The sequence below is a fragment of the Mesocricetus auratus genome, unplaced genomic scaffold (genome assembly GCF_017639785.1).
Source record: "Mesocricetus auratus isolate SY011 unplaced genomic scaffold, BCM_Maur_2.0 Super-Scaffold_6730, whole genome shotgun sequence".
Classification (NCBI taxonomy): Eukaryota; Metazoa; Chordata; class Mammalia; order Rodentia; family Cricetidae; genus Mesocricetus; species Mesocricetus auratus.
In genome coordinates this window covers 23,311,575-23,319,885 of record NW_024429184.1, presented here as the reverse complement: position 1 = coordinate 23,319,885, position 8,311 = coordinate 23,311,575, and the positions used below count along the sequence as shown (strand labels likewise).

Sequence of the window (8,311 nt, the reverse complement as noted above, 5' to 3'; positions counted from 1 at the left end):
AAATAGCCATTCATAGTGGCTCAGGAATTTAATCCCATCATTTTGGAGGCAGGCAGAGCAGTAATTCAGGCCGTCCTCTGCTTTGTATGACCCAGTCTCAAAAAGACAAACTATCCCTTGACAACTTGGAGAACGCAGGAAATCGTGTTAGCCACAAAGAAAATGAATGAATCAGCAAGGTTACCGAATGAAAATGAGGACATGATCACGCCAGGTATGGCTGAGACGAAAGAGAACAGCCAGAGACATCTGAGGGAGTCCAGACTGAACATGACCAGCAGAATAGACCAGACATGGGGTGGGGTGGGGCAAAGGGACCAGGGGGAGAGCCGAGACCCAAGAGCGCCGAAAGCAGAGCCAAGACAGTACGCAGCCAAAATGGCTAAGTTACATAGGAATCAGAGGCTGGGGGAAGAAAAGCAAACCTATTGGTCTAAGGTAAGGGGTGCGGAGGAGCCAGGACTCTGCAGCAGGCAAGGCAAAGCTGAGAGAACCTGGTAGCCTGTGGCTGCTTTGACATGTTAATTAGGCACCACAGTTAGCCTTTTGTCCAGGATTTCTTTAAGACCTAAACCACACAACTTACAACTTACTGTGCCCCTAGGTACCAAACTGGTTCACAGGAACCATCACACACACACACACACACACACACACACACACACACACACACACACACACACACACACACACACCCCTCTACGTACAGGCTCCTAGGAGAAATTGGAGACCCATTCCATGAAGTGACAAGTCCCTTGGACCTCAAGCCTCCAGGTTTCTGGGGATACGGCACTTTGACACTGCGAGGCTGTTATGGGCGTGGTATCAGGAAGGCCTTCACTCCCTAACGCGGCACCCCAGCCACCAGTTACACTTCCGGCACTTGGGCAGAGCAGTCGTGCTTCCGGGTCGCGCCAGCTCCCCGAGTTCTGCGGGCTGCACATCCCAGGTCCAGCACACGCTCTTGAGGAATTCCTAGACTGCAGGGCCTGCAGCCTGGAGGGGGAATGTCTGGTGCCTGCTGCCCGCAGGCCGCGCAGGTCACCTGGCTCGGGTTTGCGGCCGCAGCCACGCTGCTCCGCAGCTCGGTGTGCACCCCGAAGCCCGCAACGCGTGGACCGGCTGGCACTTCGCGACTCGAGCAGGCCGGGGCAGCTTTCCACGCAGCGCTGCGGGAGGAGTCGCACGATGGCGGCCCAGTTCCCCAGACTGTAGCCCGCAGGAGCACGGCCTCCAGAACAGGGAGTGGCAGCTCAGGCTGTGCGCAGGGGACACAGGGCGGCTGGCGGTGGAGGACTTGACCTGCTTTCTCTGAAGAGCTGGAAAGCAGCCCGACGGACGGACCAGAGGCCTTGTGGACGCGAGGATTGGTGTCCGGCTGGAGTGGACCCAAGAAAAAGTCTGGAGACCACCGACCCATCTGCTAAAAACACATCGCGCTTTTCCAGGGAAGACATTTTATCCGAGAGACAGAGCAACCGAATCAAATCAAAGTGCTGAACCCGTAGGCCATCGCTTACAGAGATAATTCCAAAAGGTCGGAAACACAAAGTTCGCATATTGTCCTTAAGTTCTTTCCATTTCAGAGAAACAGAGGGAAGATGTTTTTGTTATCTATCTGGATTTTTTTCTTTTTCCTTAAAAAAAAAAAGCCAAATGGAAAATGAGGAGTAACGAGCTTTTAAAGAAGAAAAAGTGGTGTTTTTGAGATAGTCTCACTTTGTAACCATGCTTGACTCACTGACAGAAAAATATTTTCTTCCTTTTTTCCTTTACAGTCCCTGCACCATCACCATCACACCTGTTTCGTGCAGACTGATGATCAAACCCAGGGTTTTGTGCGTGCTTGGCGAGCTCTCTTTCAGCTAAGACATAGCCTAATTGTTCTAACTTCTTAACCAAATGGAAGTCATCATAAAGTAAAGCAACCAAAACCTGGGAAATAAGCTCTATAGAATGTCTTCGAATTGGTGCACACCATTTCTCCAAAGAAGCAACGAGAAATAGAGGGAATATTTTTCCTTTCCTCCTACCATACTCCTTCCTCCCACCATGCAGAACATGCTGGCTTCAAACTTAGAAGTGATCCACCTCTCTGTCTCTGCTTCTAGAGTGCTAGGGTCGTGAGCATGGTACACCTTTACCAAATGTCCTCTTTTATACTTCTCCAACCCTCATACTATTGCATCCCTTTTATAACCAGGGCTGCTCTGGAGGGGAAAAAATATGAGTTCAGTTATCTGCAACCAGAGCAAAGTTGATTTATTTCTTCTGCTTGTTTAAACTGATTTTTACTTTCTAGTTTGCCTTATATTTGTTTATTTAATTTCTCCACCTTAGAATCAGTTCTTATACAATCTACTTACATATATTCCTTCAAAGTAAGCTAAGTGAAAATGAAAACAAAAACAAAAACATTAGCTCATGTGCAATGGCTAACCAGACCCTGGAAATCAGTATACAAAACATCAAATATGAATCTTTTCCATCAAATACCACCAAACTTGTGTTTAGGATAAGGAATTCCACTGCCCCAAACTTGTAAGACTTTTATGCAAATATGTGCATCTCCCTATTCCCTGTCAAACCTTTCTTCACAGAAAGACTCATTACTGTATTCCAGGTATATGATGCCCTAGAGTAGTGATCCCTTTCCCTTTTCTTCATTTCCTGTGCACCAATTCTTTCCATACCAGCTAAGTGAATTAAGACTGTGAGGTCAGACCCCAGCCAATGGAAAAAAGACACAGTCACCACCTGTTAGAATAAAAACAAGTGCAGTTCCTGTTTCAGAGTATTTGCTCTTCACAAGTAAAGTTTGCCTTGTCCAGACACTTCAGTTGGAATGGTGGTCACTTTCTTTGCAACCTCAAACTTATGTTTTAGGGGAGGGGTTAATTTATTCTTCTTTCACACATTATATCCCAACAGCACTTTCCCCTTCTTCCTCTCCTCTGAATTCCTCTCATCAACCCCCCTTCTCTCCAATGTCCACACCTTGGTTTCCATTCACAAGAAAGTAGGCCTCCCAGGGATATCAACCAAAACAGCACAACAAGTTACAATAAGACTAGGCACAAACCCCTGATATTTTATGGGATATTTAAGTATGTAAAGATGTGTTACATTTGTTTATGCTGTGGACTATTTAGCTGAGCATAGGTGTGTTACATTTGTTTCTTCTGCATTTGTCTATGTGAGGCTGTGTTACATTTGTTTCTGCTGCATTTGTTTAATTATGAAAAGATGTGTTGCTGTTTCGCCTTGCCTGCCTAAGGCACTTGATCTGTCTAATAAAAAACTAAACATCCGATAGGTAGGCAGGGAAATGATAGGTGGGACTGGGGGGGCAGAGGGAATAAACAGGAGGAGAAATCTAGGCTATGGAGAACAAAGGAGACACCAGGGCCAGAAGCCAACTAGTCAGACACAGAGACATCAGGAAAGTAAGGCTCACAGAAAGGCAAGGTGTTTGGGGAATAGATGTTAAGAATGGAAACACTTAGTGGAAACTCCCTGGAATCTATAAGAGACCCTAATAAACTCTCCTAGTAATGGGGGGGCATACAGAGCTGGAACCAGTCATTTTCTATAACGAGGTAAGGGTCCCAGCAGTGAGACTGAAGAAGAGGCAGAGAGCCATAGACAAAACACTAGACAAAACCAGATGCAGAGAGCCATAGCCAAAACACTAGGCAAAGCCAGATGCAGGGAGCCATAGCCAAAACACTAGGCAAAGCCAGGGGAACCCCCATAAGAAGGGGAGGAAGGATTGTAGGAGCCGGGGAGATGTGGGGGTCAAGGACACCAAGAGAGATGGTCCACAGAATCAACTGAGCAGAGCTCATAGGGGCTCACAGAGACTGAAGTGACAATCACAGAGCCTGTGTGTGTCTGAGCTAGGTCCTCTGCATGTGTGGTCGTATAGCTTGGTGTTCTTCTGGGACTCCTAACAGTGGAAGTGAGGTGGGGGGCTGTCTCTGACACTTTTGCCTGTGCTTGAGACCCTTGTCCTCTTACTTAGATTGCCTCTTCTAGCCTTGATATAAGGGTTTGTGTCTAGCCTTACTGTAATTTTTTGTGCCATGTTTGTTTTATATCCCTGAGAGGCCTACGCCTCCCCCCCCCCTTTTTTTTAAAAAGAGAAATGGAGGAGGAGGAGATCTGGGGGAGAGGTAAAAGTGGTGGGCTGGGAGGAGTGGAGCTATGAGAAACTGCAGTTGGGATGTAATTGAAGAGCCAAAACTCCAGAACAACCCTTCCCCCAGCCTTCACTCCTAGAGACTATGTTGTATGCAACAGGCCTAGGACCAAAACTGAACACAAAGGAACTCCAAACCCCCCTAGCCTCCTGGATCGTAGGGACTGTTTGACCACAAAAGAAACTCCCCTGTTGGGGGCTGGAGAGATGGCTCAGAGGTTAAGAACACTGACTACTCACTCAGAGGTTCTGAGTTCAATTCCCAGCAACCACATGGTGGCTCACAACCATCTGTAATGAGATCTGGTGCCCTCTTCTGGTGTACATGCAGGCAGAACACTGTATCCATAATAAACCTTAAAAAAAACTCCCCTGTAGTCTCCAGAAAATTCAATTCTGAAAGATATTAGTATAATAGACCACCTGCAAGCCATAGAAACCACAGAATGTTCCCTCCCAATACCAGCCTATGAGAAAAATGGGTACACAGGTATTACACGCCAAGAACATGACTTTGAAAAATCTCTTGATTGTTCCCCAAAAGTCAACCAATCAGAAACCAACCTGTGCCTACAGATGCAATCCTGTGACTTTTGTCTTTAAAACCTAGCAGTACACAGGGACCTTCACCCCCTTTGGATGCTGCTGCATCAGCTTGCTAGACGGGGTTCTTCCCATGCAAGGATAGAATAATCAACAAACCTTGTGAATTTGCATCGGTGGTCTGTCTCTCTGGTCTCTTTGGGGATCCTTGTGACTTGGGCACAACAGTAATGTGTAAAGCATAGAAATTAAAAAATAATTGAAGCATCATCTTGGTGAGTTTTTCCTTTGATGAGTATGAAGTGTCCATCTCTTCATTAATTTTGGCTTAAAGTCTGTGTTGTTAGATACTAGAATGACTAGCTGTATCAGATTGCTTCTTAGCTTCATTTGCTTGGACAATCTTTTTCCAACCCCTTACTCTGAGGTACTGTCTGCCTTTTTTGAGGTGTGTTGCTGGCATACATCAGAAGGATGGATCATGCTTCACATCTATTGCTAGTCTGCGTCTTTTTTATTGAGGAATTGGATCTATTGATATTGAGAGATGGCCATGACCAATGGTTTGCTGTTGCTGTTGTTGTTTGTCCAAGACAGGGTTTCTCTGTGTAACCCTGGCTGTCCTGGAGCTTTCTCTGTAGACCAGGCTGGCCTCAAACTCACAAATGCTGGTATTAAAGGCATGTACCACCACCATGTGACAACCAGTGATTGTTAATTCCTGTTATGCTGTTGTTGTTGGTGGTGGTGGTGGTGGTGGTGGAGGTGTGTGTGTGTGTGTGTGTGTGTGTGTGTGTGTGTGCCTTCTTTTGGTTTTAGTGGTGTGAGATTACTTATTGCTTCTGTTTTCTTGGGTGTGGTTAGTCTCCTTGTTTGGAGGTTTTCTTCTAGTATTATCTGTAGGGCTGGGTTTGTGGACTGACTTTGTCATGGAATATCTTGTTTTGTCCATTTATTGTGATTAAAAAATTTTGCTTGGTACAATAGTCTGGGCTGGCATCTGTAGTCTCTTAGAGTCTGCAGGACATCTGTTCAGGCCCTTCTGGCTTTTAGAGTCTCCACTGGCACATTTCTAATAGGTCTGCCTTTATGTGGTGATATTTTCTTTATGATCTAACAAATACCGCTTTCCTGAAGATCAGAGGGCAAAGAAAGCTACACTAGGCAGCCAGCCATACAGGCCAGGCAGTAGTGGCACATGCCTTTAATCCTAGCAGTGACACTAGTTACCCACAGAGGCTGGGTGGTGGTGGTGCACTCCTTTAATCCCAGCACTAGAGAGGGATGTAAGGCGGGTGGAGACAGGAGTGCAGTGTATTCAGTCTGCAGTCACGCTGAGAACAGGAGCACCCTTTTTGAGCCTTGGTAAAGGTAAGAACTCTCTTGTGGCTTGGCTGTTTTACTTTTCTGATCTTCAGCTTGAACCCCAAAGTCTGCCTCTGGGTTTTGACTATTCATGCTACACATTTATATGTTACTTGGCCTTTTCCCCTTGCAGCTTTTAATATTCTTTTTTATTTGGATGCTTAGTGTTTTGATTATTATGTGGCATGGGGATTTTCTGTTCTGGTCCAATCTATTTGATGTTTTGTAAACCTCGTGTACCTTTATAGGCATCTCCTTCTTTATGTTACGGTAATTTTACTTTATGATTTAGTTGAAAATGTTTTCTGGCCCCTTGAGCCACCAGTGAACAGTATTCCTCGTTGGTTTCTGCTTCAATTTCCTGTTAGAGTTTTTGCCCTGACTTTCCTTGATGATGAACTAAAACCTGGAAGTATAAACCCAATAAGCCCTTTCCTCCCCAACTTTCTTTTGGTTAGAGTGTTTTGTCACAGAAACAGAATCAAATTTATTTATTTTTGTTGTTGTTTGACAGTTTTGTGATTTTTATTCTTATGTATTTACTTTAATTAAAACATAATTACAGCCGGGCGTTGGTGGCGCACGCCTTTAATCCCAGCACTCGGGAGGCAGAGGCAGGTGGATCTCTGTGAGTTCGAGGCCAGCCTGGTCTACAGAGAGAGTTCCAGGACAGCCTCCAAAACAATACAGAGAAACCCTGTCTTGAAAAACCAAAAATAAATAAATAAATAAAACATAATTACATCACTCCCCTTCCCCTTTCCTCCGTCCAACCACTCCCATGTCCCTTTTTCCAGTTCCTCCCATGTTCCTTCCTTCATTCCTTCTCAAATTGATGTCTGCTTTAAAATTATTATTGCTGCATATATATGCATAAGTATATAAATGCATCCTGTTGATTCCCTTTGTGTGTGTGTGTGTGTGTGTGTGTGTGTGTGTGTGTGTGTGTAACTTCAGGGCTGACCACTTGGTCTTGGAAAACCAGTTAAAGAGCTCATCCCTGGGAGAAGCTATTGCTCCTTTTCTCAGCAATCTTATAACTGGTCATCAAGGATGACCATGGGGTAAACAATCTCAACGGATACATCTATAACACGATTTCCTTGCCAAGCCAAAGGCTCAGGAACATGGCAGAAGAGAGGACAGAAAGGGACCAGGGACCAGGAAGTCTGCTGCTGCTGTTTGACTGTTGTGTCAGGTCTTGCTAGTCATCCGGGTCAGCCTTGAACTTGCTAGATAGTCAAGAATAACCTTCTAATTATCCTGCCTCCCCCTCCCAAATGTGGGGGTTATAACTAGTACCGTTGACTCTAATGTTTTAGATCCTTTGAAGAACATAACTTCAAAAATCACCAAAATCATTATACAGCTCTTGTTAATACACTTAAATGTGACTCTCAGCCTGGGCTTGGTGGCTTAGGGCTGTAATCTCAGCACCCAGGAGCAGAAACAGCAGTAGGGTTGCCTGGATCTTGAGGCTACTCTGGTTACAAAACACAAAAGAGTCACAATGACAAAGAGTATAGTGTTTTTCTCTTGAGAGGCCCTTGCCAATTCTAGGGAACACATGGGTGTCCTTGTATGTATCTGTCTTTCTCTCTCTTACTATCCATGTTCAAATCTGTAGTAACACCTAGGGCTGGGTATTGTGATGGTCAGTGTTGTCAACTTGATAGACTCCAGAATCACCTGGAAATGGGCCTGTTAGCATGCGCTAGGAAATTGCCTTGATTTCATTAACTGAGGTGGGAAGGCCCACTCACTGTAAATGGGATCCTTTCTTAATAAATTGTCTTTGCATTATACTGACTACTGACTTTGTGTGAAATTCTTTACTGTAATGTCACCAAGAACCACAGCCTTGGACTGGTTTAAAGTACATGCCGCACCAGATTGACAACCTGAGCTCGATGCCCCAAACTCACAGAACCCACATACCGTGGAAGGAACAAGCCAACTTCACAAAGTTAGTCCCTGATCTCCACACATGCACAGTGCAACTTGTGCGTTACACACACACACACACACACACACACACACACACACACACACACCCCGTAGGTGGATGTTAATACAGAAAACAAATTTAAAAAATAAGTTCTAAGATTCCTAAGAGAAATATTTTTTTAAAAGAGAAAAGAATCATGGTTCATTTAAAATTTTTCACAAGCTTTAAATTTTTTGTTTATTTTTAATGTATGT

General features: G+C 44.8%; 1 long non-coding RNA gene across 1 annotated transcript; it reads left to right on the top strand.

Moving 5' to 3' along the window:
* The first annotated feature begins 879 nt into the window (after positions 1-879).
* LOC121137665 lies at positions 880-5,014 on the top strand. Its single transcript, XR_005874965.1, has 2 exons — positions 880-1,537; positions 1,779-5,014. It is a non-coding gene; the product is annotated as an uncharacterized LOC121137665 (long non-coding RNA).
* Positions 5,015-8,311: the final 3,297 nt, after the last annotated feature.